This window comes from Caretta caretta, chromosome 21 (genome assembly GCF_965140235.1).
Source record: "Caretta caretta isolate rCarCar2 chromosome 21, rCarCar1.hap1, whole genome shotgun sequence".
Classification (NCBI taxonomy): Eukaryota; Metazoa; Chordata; order Testudines; family Cheloniidae; genus Caretta; species Caretta caretta.
Genome location: NC_134226.1, coordinates 7,973,693 through 7,988,173, shown reverse-complemented (window position 1 = coordinate 7,988,173; position 14,481 = coordinate 7,973,693). Strand labels below are relative to the sequence as shown.

The following is a 14,481-nucleotide window of genomic DNA, read 5'->3' as shown; positions in this document are numbered from 1 at the left end:
AATTCACACCCATTTATAACCAGACAGAGGGAGGAGCAAGCCTGAAAAAGGTGAAGTCCAGTGCCTTTTCCATCAGGCTCCAGCTTCCAGCTATCCTACAACACCCACCTGAACTGCATCCGCGCAGCCTCATTCCCAGCCAGCAGCTTGGAGCTGGCGGCATTCTGCCTTGACTACTGCATCTATAAGGGTCATTCCCAGGGCAGGCCTCTCGCAGGCAGTATGGCCCAGTGGATAGAGCACCAGGCTGGGAGGCAGGAGAGCTACATTCTAGTCCCAGCTCTGCCACTTGCTCACTTTGTGATCTTGGGCAAGTCACTTCACCTCTCGGTACCTAACCTGTGACGTTGCGCGTGTGTGTAGAGGGAATGCTTCCTTGGTCTGGCTCATCTATCTAGATTGTAAGCTGTTCAGAGCAGGGACTGCCTCTTACTGTGTGCATGTACAGCACCTTGCACAATGGGGTTCCAGTCTCTAGAGTCTCTTGTAATATGAATAACTGGAGAATGGCGAAGGAGCAGAGCAAGCAGGAACACAACGCCTCTCCACCAGCCAGAGAACCCTGACATGGGATAGAGACTCAGAGTTAGTGATGGGGCTGTAAGCCAAAGAGCAGCTCCAAACTCCCTCCAAGGTGGAGGGCATTTAGATTCACAACCATCTGTACCCGAAGTGAAGGACCCAGCTAAACCTGCTGGGATTTGCTCCTTTAGCATAGGCAGCATTTCCCATACTTTCCTGCTCCGGATCTGATTCAGCATCTCTGGGGCTTGGGAATGCGAGATAACCTTAGGTTCACGTGGGACAGACACTAGTAGTCATATTATTTGTATTACAGGAGTGGCGTAGCACGTAAAGACCCCACCTGAGAACAGGGCCCCAGTGTGCTAGGCACTGCACAAATGCATAGTAAGAAGCAGTCCCTGTCCCACAGCTTAGAATCAAAGTAGACACAGGCTGGGAGAAAAGAAGGGTAATTCTCCCCATTCTGCAAATGGGGAACTGAAGCAAAGGCTAACTGGTCACACAGGCAGAGCCAGGAAGTGACCACAGATTTCCTGAGACCTAGCCTGGTGCCTTAAGCATAGATCAAGGCGAAGCCCTGTGGGAAAAGCCACAGGACAGGGACAGCACCTTGAGAGGGGGATCTGACTTGTACAGAGCAGTCTGCTACAGCCAGAGCAGCTAGGGTGACCAGACAACAAATGTGAAAAATCGGGACATGGCGTGGGGGATAATAGGAGCCTATATAAGAAAAAGACCCAAAAATTGGGATTGTCCCTATAAAATCGGGACATCTGAACACTCTAGGAGCAGCTCACAGACCTCCTGCCGGAATGTCCCCTCAAGCAAGGAAATAAACAAATAAATAGCAGGAGCTTTCAAGGAAGAGATGTATCCAGGCCTGTAGTTTAACGTGAGTGTTGTTTAGCAGGGCAAGCACTCAGTGCCCAGGTGGCCTTTGCTTACATACTCCCTGCATTTCATCTGCAACCGAGAGTGGGATGCATGTATTGGTAGGGTGACCAGATGTCCCGTTTTTAAAGGGATAGTCCCGTTTTCGGGGACTTTTTCTTATATAGACACCTATTACCCCCCACCCCTGGTCCTGTTTTTTCACAGTTGCTATCTGGTCACCCTATGTATTGGTAACACATGGAAAAGTTGCACCTCTGGCTCAAAAAGAGGTGTACTGTGAGGGTGGGGTGGGAGGGAGAGAGACAGAGGGAGTCGGGGAGGGGGGCAGGAAGGTGAGAGGAAATGAAGGCCTGATCCAAAACCCATGGAAGGCAAAAGAAAAATTTCCATTGATGGGCTTTGGGTCAGGCCCTGAATGGGGAGAGCAAAGAGAGGGAGTCTAAGGAACATCCAGTGTAAGGAATGATTTGAACTACATGAAGGGGGCCCCGGACAATAACAACAACATCTGGAGGACTTGGGGGTGGAGCTGGTCAAAAATTCTCCATCCGAATACTGAACAGAAAACGGCTTTTGCAACAAAAAGGAGAATTTCACCCTAAAAATTGTCCATTCTTGGGTTTTCACTGACATTTTTCAAGTCTTTCAGTTTTTTTAAAAAACAAAAACCCAAATATAGAAACATTTCCGCTTCTGGCAACCAAAATTTTAAACAAAGAATACAAATCAGTTTTCAATGAAAACACCAAAATGTGAGAGAAAAATGTCAGTGGAGAGGAAAGAATTTTCCTTTCGGTCCAGATTTTTGGCAGCAAAAAAGAAATTCCGAGCAGCTCTCCTCCCAACAAATTGTACACTCCTGACCACCCCTCGGGGCCAGCTACACCCCGGAACGTCTCAGTGGTAAGCCCCTGTTCAAAACTGGGTCAGAGATGGGCCTGCCTGCAGCTGGTTGTTGCCAACGGGCTTCGCTACACAGAGCTATTTCTCTGAGATGAGCACCGTTACACTGAAAACGCATAGGGTGGCTGTTGGTACGTACAACAGAACTTAGATTTTGCAAACCCCAATGACCAGTTGTACAAACCATTTTTCCCCAGTTGGTGTGTGGGGCCCATGTTACTGGACAGTGCTCTGGCTTCAATTATTCTGACTGTGTCCACTGATCAATGAATGCATGATTGTAGATTTCTAAGGGCCCTGCCCAGCACAATCCCTCTCCAACAGTGAAACTAACAGGATCTGCAACAGGGCCACCTGCCTCATGTCAGTTTCTAGCAGAGCTATTTAAACAGCACTGATCACTGCAGCTATCTAGGTGCTAATTGCCAGTGTGACAACATCTCTCTGTGGACTGCAGGAAACCTTCTGAATCGATGAATTACGACAACATTTCAGAGGCTCACGTGAGTGTGGAATAGATCCAGCCTTAGCAGCCATCCCCTGACCCACCCGTGTCCCTGACACCTTTTCCCTCTGCCCTACATACTCTGGCCTACTTTTCAAAAGTGACCAGGGATTTTCAGGGCCCCACTTGTGACACCTTATAACAGACCTGATTTGCAGAGGGCAGGTGCTCAGCACCTTGAAAATCAGGCTCCTTTAAATGGTCTCAGGTGGAGCACCCAAAATCACTAGCTGCCCTTTGGAAATCTTGGCCCATGGCTTTAGACTCCCTGCCATGAGCCGGAGGCCTTTGTGTGCTATCCGGCAAGGTGTAGAGCTCCCTCTGAAGCCACGAGGCATTGTGAGTGCTGACATCGAGCAGGATCAGACCTTTCCGTTGGGAACTGTGCTATGCTAAAGCAATCCAGATATTCTCCTGCATTGCGCTATATATGCACGCTGACGGGAAGGTGCCCGGGGAATAGAGAGCAGTTTGCCTCCAATCTGGAGCATTATGTGTTTCTTCCTCTTTAAGGCACGATGTTTCCTATTAATAGCGGTGCTGAGTCCAATTCAGTCCGAGGCCCTCTGGATCAGGCAGGCAGGATGTGGAGCTGCTGATGACACAGGCTCTTCCATCATTTCTCTACGCATTTCCACCCTCGGGAGGAAATCCTGCTGCGGGAAGGTGGGTAGCTGGTGAGGACAGGACGGGAAACCCCTGAGCGATGGATAGACAGAGATGGGAGGCTTCCAGCACATCTGGATTGGACTCTGCATCGCCCAGTGGCCTTGCAACTGAGCAGCTCCCTGTGATCAAAGCCAAACAAGCCTGAAAGCAGAGTGAGGGGCAATTGTGACTAGGCAGGTGGAGCAGGGTTTATATTTATATATAGCCCCACGTTCGGTCCAAGTCTCCCACCTCCTGCTGTGGTGAGGGTCCATCATATGGTTTAGGTCAGTCACTCAGGGGAGACCCTACTAAGTTCTAACTACGAGGTCTCTCAATTTTGTAGCACAGATGGGGGCTTATGCCACCTACCACTGTAACTACTAGAAGATACAACTTCCGGGCCCCATCGCTGGAAGGCTTTCAGTCAAGACAAGACTCCTTTCTCAAAAATCATGCTCTAGCTCAATCACAAGGTATGGGCTGGATGTGGGAGTCACTGCAGGAGGTTCTCTGGTCTGGGTTATGCGGGAAGTCAGACTAGATTATCAGAAAGATCCCTTCTGGCCTTCAAACCTATAACTCTAGACAGAGGGCCATCTCACCTACTGTTCGGTGGGCTGGGGGGCTTCTTGGGAATGTTGGATGTTCTGCCCACCCACTCAGCCCCGGTAAGGTCAGTTCTGCGCTGCACAGGTGCAGAATGCTGCACAGACAGGTGCAAGGTGCAATGTGCTGAGCAGGATGGGAAGCACAGGGGAACCTAATCTTGCATTAGGGAGATGCTGCTGCATAGCGATCAGGTTACTGCAGCCTAGGAGAGAATGCCGAGGAGGGGACCATTTGCCAAGCCCCTCATTAGTACGATGGGGATCAGGCGAAGCCCATTTCCCTCTGAACCTCCCTTCCCCCCAGTTTGACTCTGCACCCTTGCAAGGAAGGGAGCAAGTGCAAAAGAGGAGCCGTGACTTCACCTTAACTTACATAGCCTCCATTTACACTGGGGTACATCAGCCCCAGGAGCCTGGTGGCACATCGTGCAAACGTGACACGTCAAGACCTCAAAGGTGTCCAATCTGTCATGGGGCAGGCCTGGCTAGAATCAGCAGAAACGGGGCCTTCTCCCCCTTTCCACATTTTCTATACATTGGTGGTCTCTCATCTCTGTCCTCAAGTGCGCTGGTGCTGCAATGACACTTGGTGTCTGAAAGCCCACGATAAGCCAGAACCTTCTGCAACGCACCCACTTCCATTTCCTGTGCAAGGGTTTCAGTTTGGTTTGTAGCTCCACGGCATATGTCAATTCATACAGCTGGGGAAGGCCCCTTCCCTCGACCGTGGCCTCAGGCAAAGGGCACATCCGGGGGGCAGAGGCTCAAAAGAGCTCTGGGCCAGATTCTCAAGTGATCAGCACTCAAAATCAGATTGGGATTTTCAAGACAGCTCAGCTGCGATTGTGATGTGTATGGACAGATTCTCAGAGGAGCTCAGCACGTTGGCTGCTGGGTTCTGATACATCAATAGTCACCCTTACCCCTAATTACTCTTAATAAATCAGATCTACGTGTGGCTGTCTGCACACATACACATACCCCAATGGTATTTCCACTCTCTGCAGCCCTCAGCAGTCTTGTATCCCTTCTCAGAGCCCCTCTGGATTTTGATAGAGCCGAGTCCTTGAATGTTCAGAAGGTGCTTAGGACAGAAAGGCTATTAGCCATTGAACTGTAAACAGCTCCCAAGCAGTTGCATTAGCTATCTGGGCTACACCCCCCTCCAGAAGCATGTTTACATAGCTGATCCAGCACCACACGGTAACAGGTGCCGATTAAGAACAGGCATCCAGGAAGAGCCAGAAGAGCTCACCTGACACAAGCAGCAGCTGCAAACTGGGTGCACCTTGCAGGCCTGTTCCCTCCCCTACAAGGGGTTTGAAACCTTGGCAGCTCTGAGCAAGACAGGACTGACTCATGCCTGGACTCTGGTGCACTTGCAGTTACTGACTCTGCCAGTACTAGGCCCTGGGGACAGCGTTTACTGTCTGCTGCTGGGAATGAGGCTACTCAGACTCGGTGCTGTAGGATAGATAGAACCTGCAGCCCACAAGGTGAAGGCTGGTGCTTTATGCTTCTCAGGCCTGCTCCTCCCTCTCCCTGAGCACAAATGAGAGTGAATTCTCTCCTCTTTATAAACATAATCTCTATCTCCCTGGCTCCCCTCTGGAGCTCACTGTGCCTCCTTGCCTTTGGATGTCTGATCCTTTCCTACACACTTCTAGCAAGGACGATGTATCCTGTGAAGGAGCTTGCATTGGAAGTCACTATCTGGTGGATCCTCCTGGATCACCCCTGTAAGGTGAATCTACAGCTGCAGTCCTTATGCAGGTGGAGTTCTTTCTCCCCAAATAAAGCATCCCACAACCCTTGAAGAAAAAGGTACTTGCAAAATCTCGCCCCACCCCCCAGTAACACAAGCCCATTGCCAATGAAATGATTGTTTTATCCTCTCTGCCTGGGTTATAGAGTCACCTCACAGAGCAGCCTGCGGCATCCCACGGAGGAACTACCGCTGGGCAGCACTGAAAGTGATGTAGGAGTTGGCCAGTACTCCTTCCTTCCCTCTCTCCCCCCCCACCCCGCCCCTCTCCAAGTTTCTGCAAATACCATCACCCCTCTGCAGCCCTGGGGAAAGGCCTGTGCAGTTAGCACGGTGCCAGGGTAAGGGCCTGGGAAAGGGAATTTTGAAGCTGGGTGGCACAGCTAGACCCAGACAGATCTAGTCACGGCAAGAGTGTGAGAAAAATCAGCTGAAGCCAAGTTTAAACCACAGTTACAGAGACAGTGCCTTCAGCTGTTCTCCAATCTCCATTTCCTGCTTGTACTGCGCTAGTCAACCTCTCCCTGGCACATTCATTCTTTCAGCAGAAATCAGCTGGAGAATGCTCAACAATTAAACCATTCATGATTCTCTTGGGTTTGATGGTGGCTGCAGGGGCAAGGACCCTGCACAATCCCCACGTGCCTTCAGACATCCCAGGCCTAAGTCACACCGAGCAACCTGGCCAAGGGCTGGACACACATTGTTATGCATCAGCAATGCTGCGCCAAGTGCAGACCAAACGGAGCTGCTAGAAACCAATCGGGGGTCGCTCTCCTTTCATTTACACCAGTGACTCCATGGCTTTGATGCAGCTACACCCGATTGACATCAAGGGTAAATAAGAGGAAAATCCGCCTTCCGGTCTGTAAGTGGGACCATCTCCTAACACTTTCAGGCCCACTCTGTGTATAACAGTGAGGATTTTCATCTCAGTTTCAAACTGGTTACTCCTGATCAAGACTGGTGTAAGTGAGAGGAGAGCAGGCCTAGAGGGACTCTGTATTATGTGTGCACACACAGGGCCAGATGCACTGATGCTGACATAGGTAAATTACAGGGGGCTTCATCCCAAAGGAGGGCAGGACCCTACTACCCCCAGCCTCTGGGCTTCTGCCAGGGAGATCCTTAGCTCACAGCTGGTGCCCCATAGAACCCTGCCTATCCCACCAGGGGAGGCTGCTGAGATGGTACATTGCATTAGCATACTCCATGCTCCCCGTAAGGAGGGTGAGGCTGCCTGGCTATCTACTGTTACAGCCCCCACCCCTACCCCTACCTGCTGCCCCAGGAATTCTGCACAACACCCTGAGAGTATCTGGCCCACTACATGTATGGAGCTGATGGGAGCACACCTTACAGTGACACACACACACACAAATGTATCCATTACCGGTATTCAGATTATACACACAAACTTGATCTATTTATCTATAAACATATGACGGGGGGGAGGGTCTGTTCTACAGGCTGCCCACAGAAGTACAAGGCCAAAGGCAGACACTTTTAGGACCCAGAAGCTCTGCTGATGTTCTCCCTGATCCCACTTTGCCTTTTGTTTAACATTATCCATTCACAGTAAGGTGGCTAATGAGTGTTCATCTGCCCTGTTATATTGGTGGGGCTAGAAAGCCTGGTTTGCCAATCACATTTTTTCTCTCTTGAATAGCTACACTGCGGTTGATATTAAAAAGCAAGGTTGTATTTATCGGATCACACTGATATCAGCTTGCTATAGCATAGCTCCTGCAAACAGTTAAGCGCATGCTTACCTTTCTGCACATGAATAGCCCCATTAAATCCTGGTGCTTACCATTAAGCATATACATAAGAATTTGCAAGAGCAGGGCCTAGGATATTCCTTTCCAAAAGCAGGAAAACATCACAGTTTACTGTGACATGATCAATAAAATGACAAGTGCCTTCTTTTTAAAAATGCAATATCTAACACACACATACACACATTCCTTCCCCAGGCTAAGAACAGGAGCCCTGTCGAGCAGCACAAGGAATCTGATCTATGCCCCTTGTGAGTTAGGAGAAACACATATATACACCCTGCTCCAACCCAGCAGAAATCTGGAGCAGCAGGGGGAGATTGACATCATGGAATAGAACAGAAAATCTAGAGCTTGATCGCTCTACCACTAAGATCTTTGCTGACAGGCAACTTTATAATTTGATGCAGATTGCTGTATTGTCTGGCTAATAAAAATAATGCAACTTTTTCAGGCTGACTGTACACTTAATGGTCAAGTTCCAACATTTTGTTTTCATTCGATTCGATTATTTAGTGCACTATCCAGCTCTCCCAAAATCCTGTTTTATTTTGCTATTATTTTTAGGGTTTACAGTTCGGGGGGGAGAGGGGGGAGAGGCTGGGCTTGATTTTTTTGGACTGCACACAGGAAATGAATCACAATAACTCTGTATATGATCCAATTTAGCACCAAAACTTTCTCTTAATAGGGCAGGTATGATTTTTTTTACGAGGAAAAAAGCAAGAGTGTCTCTTTCATTATGGATTTTGCTATGCTGATTATCATTTTAACCAGGCTTACAGTAGGATCCATATACATTACAGATAAAGCAGTCTATACATACAATGCATAAATAAGTTCCTTATGTCTCCCTTAAATGTAATATACAAACAGTCTTGTCACGCAACAGGGGACCAGAATGAAAATAAACACAGAAACGAGTTTCAGAGGAACAGCCGTGTTAGTCTGTATTCGCAAAAAGAAAAGGAGTACTTGTGGCACCTTAGAGACTAACCAATTTAGTCTCTAAGGTGCCACAAGTACTCCTTTTCTTTTTACAGAAACGAGTGTCGTTAACCAATGGGAGACTTCAAGAAGGAATGGAACTCTACAAGTTCCCTACTGGGGGCCGAATTCCCCTGGTATTTGCACATCACCTTTTAAAAAATATAATCACATACAGGAACAGATCCCAAATCCTAAACCTCTTTCAAGGCCGCCATGCACTTTCCCACTCCTTGGAGGCTTGTTTTATTGCTTGCAAATAGGAAAAAGAAAAATCTTAACAAAGGGGGAAACATTTTCTCAATCCTGCCAACTGGAAAAGTCACAGCAGAGGGGAAGATACCAGGATCTGCTCTGCTTTGTTGTGAAATGTATTTATTTTTTGTGGCCCGGTTTCCCTTCTTTCTGCTGGGAGCAAAAAGAGCCTTGGAAGGAGGCTGGAATGCAAAACAAATGTCTCCAAGGAGATCCTGGCCATTTAGTCACATGTTAAATCCACTGAAAGACCCGCTCCCCGCTACTCCAAAAGGGGAAGGGTGGGGGGGAGATTAAAATAAAAACCGGTTTCACTTATTTGAAATAACCATCTCAGAACGCCCTGCAGCTAGGAAAGGAGGTTAAAATAAACCAGGGATTTGCCTTGCACCCCCACAAACATTCCCCTGCAGTTGGGATCAGTCAACAGCCCCCCTCCTCCAGCAACCTGCTACCGACTTCTGGCTTTTGCTGCTACATTATATCTACGGCTGGGACTGCAGTGGAAGAACCTTTTCCTTCTCCCTGTATTGTTGCACCTTCAATGTTTCCATTTTTTCAAACGGGAAATTCCTTCCCCATGTTAATCCCAGGCTCTGCCTAATCAATGTCAAACAGCTCCGAGTCAATTTCACGTCCCCCCTCCAGCCCAGTTCCACTCCCGAGAGCAGCCGCTGGTCAGTTTCTTACCTGATGTTCGCTCTGCGATTTCCTGGGCTGTGAAAATAGTGCACGTGTATTATTTTGTGTGCTCCCTCTTACTCTTCCTCCCTCTGGGTCTTTCACACACACACAAACACACACACACCCCTCTTCCTCCTGTGGATGGTTCTTCCAAAAATCCTCAGTGTGATCTTGTCCAGAATAGATGCTTGTGCATCTGTGGGACAGATAAAATCAAAGGAGTAAATGCAGAAAAGCGTCCCTCCTCGGATGGTAGATGGCAGGAAGGGGTGAAGCCATCAGACTGCAAAATCCCCACAGAGCAAAGCGAACTAGGCACAGAAAGAGAGAGAGAAAGCGATGCAGCCAGGGGAAGACAATAGAGAAGAGGAGAAGAAAAGGGATGTGCCATCTCCTGGAGACCTCAAGCATTGCACCCCTGAAAGCTTGCTTTGAAAGAGCCAGCCACAAGCACACTGATTGCTCTCTGAAGCAACCAAAGGCAAATCAGCTCCCTAAACCCAGTGCCTCCCTTCCTCTTTCCCACCCCCTTCTCCATGGGTAATAGGGGTCTTAGATTCGTCAACCCCAGAGTTAAAAAATCATGAATCTGGTCTCAAAAATTATGAGAATAGTTTGCAAATCTTTTTTCTTTTTTTTAAGTTTTGGGTTCATTTTATTTGTTTCTGAGCCCTCAGAGTGCACTTGGGTCATATCCATTAAACTTAATTTTTTTTTAAATAAAAGCTGAGATTCTCACCTATTCACATGAATCCAGGAACTAGGGCTTTAAGAAAAACACCAAATATTGTGAGACTCATGACAAAATAGTGAGAGTTGGCAATGCTGTGGAGTGTACTTTCTATTGCATTCTGTACAGGTTCTTATATTGCCCACATCACGGTAGTATCTGAGCACCTTCCATTATGTGACATGACTAAGAGCTCTCAGTTTGTTCTGTATTTCAGCAGTAACCATGCACAGGATCCTGCCTTGTGACACAAATCTGTGCTTTTAGTGGGGTGCATGATTTTGCAACATGAATAACACATTGTGGGTTGCTGTCTCTCAGGAACAAACTACGTCCCTATATTTAACATGCACTTGTCCTTTGTTTCACTGACACACAGGTGACCATCCCAGAGGTACGATGGAAGTTCTGTCTTTTCCCCTGAGGCTTGGAGAATTACAACATTTTTAGAGTCCAAACTACCATGCTAATTTTCAAAGTGCTCCCCACTGATGAGGTGTTAGAGACTACAATAAATATCTGTAATTTCATATAATAAAAGTATTGTCCAGTTCTAGCTGAATGGTACCCATGGGGCAAAACTGCCAACCTCAGTCTCAGCAGCAAGGCCAAGAACATGGAGACCCAACTTTGCCATTCAGAGCTAGAGAGGGTCCCCAGGTTTGGGGAGCCTAGAAGCACATGACAGAGAAGTGTGGAGGACACCTGCCTTGAAGCTGCTTGTGCCGGACATGCTGTGTGTATTACTAAGAGATGGGCCTTACTCCAGGGCTGTCAATCTGGGACCTTTCACCAGAAATTAATTTTAAAAATATATATTTCAAACATCAGGAATTAAACTCACCCTATGAGATCATAACAAATTGGACATTTATTCCACTGAGCTCACCACCAGGCCAGCTGAGGTTACTGTCACAAGCCCCTTTGATTTATGGGCTGGTTGGGGTCAGCACATCACCATCTGGTTATTCCAAGCGCCTTGCTCCTCCTCCAGTCTCCCAAGACACCTTCCCACACTCAGCTCATCATCTGTGCTGCCTCTGTACCGCCGTGTGTTTGATTTTGTCCCCCCCTCCTGAGTTGCAATGGCCTGATTTTCAAAGGCACCGGCAGCTCTCATTGACTGCAGTGGAGTTTGTGGTGGCTCAGTACTTTTAAAACTTGGGCCACTCTCCTAGTTAGACTATAAAATTGTTGGAACCTTGGCTCAGATTTTCAAAAATGCTCAGCACCCAAAAGTGGGACCAGATTCTCCAAAGACCACAGCTCCCAGTTGGGCATCTAAATGGGAGATTCTGAGAAGGGCACAGTACCCTGAGTTGTTGTTCTGAGTGGGAGCTGCTGAGCCCTTTTGGAAATCTGTTCACTAGATTTAGATTCCTAACTGGGAGCTGAGCACTTTTGCAAATCTGTCGCCTTGTCTTTTTAAGCACTTGGTCAAACACCATGTTAACCCTACAGCACTTTGGGGATTAACAATAATGATGGATTCTTCACATAGGAAAGAATCTTTCATGAACTAACCAGCCCTGCAGCAGAGTTTTGCCTCACAAAGGCCAGTTACAGACAGTTCTAAAAGGTTTGGGAGAAAACCAAATCATAGAAGCCCATAGTGAATGTCATAATTTTATACCCCGGACCTTGCACCCAACGTTAAGGTTTGCACATCAAGTTGTTGCCTTAGTGACTTTTTCAATAAAAGGTGTTTACTTCCATGCAGCTAATAATCCAAAAAATTTGCTGGTAAAATCTGCCCCCCAATGGAGAAAGATAACAATTGCATTGGAGGAAAGAAATGCAAATGTTGGAAGATTTCAGAGTAACAGCCGTGTTAGTCTGTATTCGCAAAAAGAAAAGGAGTACTTGTGGCACCTTAGAGACTAACCAATTTATTTGAGCATGAGCTTTCGTGAGCTACAGCTCACTTCAGCTGTAGCTCACGAAAGCTCATGCTCAAATAAATTGGTTAGTCTCTAAGGTGCCACAAGTACTCCTTTTCTTTTTGCGAAATGTTGGAAGAGTAGCACTTACTCGACTTGACTTTAGCCCTTTAGCCTTTTAGCCCTTTAGCCTTATAGCTTGACTTTAGCCCTCCCACTACACCACACTGAAGCTGATTAGTTATAGCATGGTGCTGTTAAAGCTCCCTAGGTCAGTATTCTTATTGCTGAGGCCAGAGATGCTAGAGACATCAGACCCATTAGAAATGGTCTAGTTACTCATCCTTTCCCCAGGATGGGATGGTTTTCTGCAGTTTATTTCCTAGCACTTTATCCAGAATAATTTGAAATATCCCAAATGATGTGGCTTCCACTCCTACCCTCCGGGAAATGATGCCTCTGTGTAACAGATTTCTTCTTTCACATATTCAGTCTAATTTTTCCTTTGCTTGATTCCATTCCTTCTGCCAGGCTCCCTGTGATAGCCCTATTTGGCCTGGAGGAGGCCAGCCAAAACTAAAGGAGAATTATTCCAGCTAATGTTCCTGTCGTCCACATACCATGTCCCCTTTTGTTAATTTCCTGATGCACAGCTCACTACCCACCCCAGTCCTGGATTCCTGATCCTGGGAGTTTTGGAGAGGAAAAGTGCTGTATACATATAAAGCATCAGTATAACTACAATGATACTAAACATCCATGACTCACTTGATTGGATTCCAGGCAAAGGCATCTCACTGTGTTCCCTTGCACCTCACAGTAACCCTGTCCAACCCTCCTAATCTGAGCCCTCCAAACCCAAGGGCATTCCAGCTGCAGCTCTCCCCTGCCTTTACTGATGCTTCATGATTTAATCACACGAAAAATAAACTCCTCTTCCCTAGCTGCCAGGCCCCATCCTTTCTCCTTAAATAGAACCAATTGCTGGATTAAGAGACAGATCTGTATAATCATCAGCTGTATATTGATGCTTTACAATTATATAGCACTTCTCATCCCCAAGGCTCCCAGGGTCAGGCACCAAGGACTGGGGTGGGTGGGGAGCAGTGCATCAGGATATTAACAAAAGGGGACAGGTTATACAGATGACAAGAATGGCCAGCTATAAAAGTTAAAGCAGACAAAGACTTCTGGGAGAGATTAAAAAAACTCACGTTTCAGGGTTTAAACCAATCTTCATAAGGGATTAGGGAGATCTTTTCCTGGGATTATCCTGCATCTGCCACTGCAGGGTTTCTTACACCTTCTTCTATAGCAGTTGGTGCTGGCTACTGTTGGAGATGGGATCCTGGGCTAGACAGCCCCTGGACTGAGCTGAGATGGTCATTCCTAGGTGCAAAAAGAAAAGGCGGACTTGTGGCACCTTAGAGACTAACCAATTTATTGGAGCATAAGCTTTTGTGAGCTACAGCTCACTTCATCGGATGCATTCCGATGAACTAACCATGCATCCGATGAAGTGAGCTGTAGCTCACGAAAGCTTATGCTCCAATAAATTGGTTAGTCTCTAAGGTGCTACAAATCCTCCTTTTCTTTTTGCGAATACAGCCTAACAGGGCTGCGATGCTGAAATCTGATTCCGAGGTACCTAGACCCGCTTATTTTCAGTGGGCATGAAAATGCAGAAGAGGCTAGAATTGCCATACTAATATTAATTCATTGTGAGCACCAATTTTCACAGTCCCCGCACTGTGCAACGTTAGATCCCCATCCTGCCAGGCCCAGCCAGAGTCTTACTTCTTTCCAAAGGGGGGCAAAGCGGGTGGGTGCAAGGATCCCTCCAAACAAGGCATTGCAGGCTCAGGGCCCCCAGCCCTCTCCCTGGCCAGCCTAGCCATTAAGCAGTGCCCCGGGCTGGAATCCCTGGAGCGGCTGGGGCCAAGGCAGAGCTGCGTTTGCCAAGTGCCATGTATACGGCAGAAAAAGCCTTCTCTACAAGAGCGCCCGGATAGCTCAGTCGGCAGAGCATCAGACTTTTAATCTGAGGGTCCAGGGTTCAAGTCCCTGTTCGGGCGCAGAAGCTTTTTCAGGAGGGGGGGGGCCGTGGAAGTGTTTGGGACGGGGGGGGGAGCCGGACTCCAAGTGCTGCGTTTTTAAAAGCCCCCCCACCCCCAAAGTCTTTTTACCGAGCGCGCGCCTGCGTCACCCCCCTGCGCGAGCCCGGCGCTGCTCCTCCCGCCCCCCCCCCCCCCCGCGGGGAGTCGAGCCGGGGCCGGCGGGGGCGGGGGGCTTTGCAGCGGCTGCTGCCGGGGGAAC

At 48.0% G+C, this 14,481-nt stretch overlaps 1 protein-coding gene and 1 non-coding gene across 4 annotated transcripts in view; one reads left to right on the top strand and one right to left on the bottom strand.

Moving 5' to 3' along the window:
- Positions 1-9,912, bottom strand: part of PIK3C2B (phosphatidylinositol-4-phosphate 3-kinase catalytic subunit type 2 beta) — a 74,965-nt gene extending 65,053 nt beyond the window's left edge. For 2 of the 3 annotated variants that reach the window (XM_048826359.2, XM_075122020.1), the window contains exon 1: positions 9,562-9,911. The gene's annotated coding sequence lies outside the window, so the exon portion shown is untranslated. Of the gene's footprint in view, positions 1-9,561 lie in introns of all 3 variants that reach the window. The other variant, XM_075122019.1, reaches the window with a different exon arrangement.
- A 4,255-nt stretch (positions 9,913-14,167) lies between these two features.
- On the top strand, positions 14,168-14,240 carry TRNAK-UUU (transfer RNA lysine (anticodon UUU)). The gene has a single exon. It is a non-coding gene; the product is annotated as a tRNA-Lys (tRNA).
- Positions 14,241-14,481: the final 241 nt, after the last annotated feature.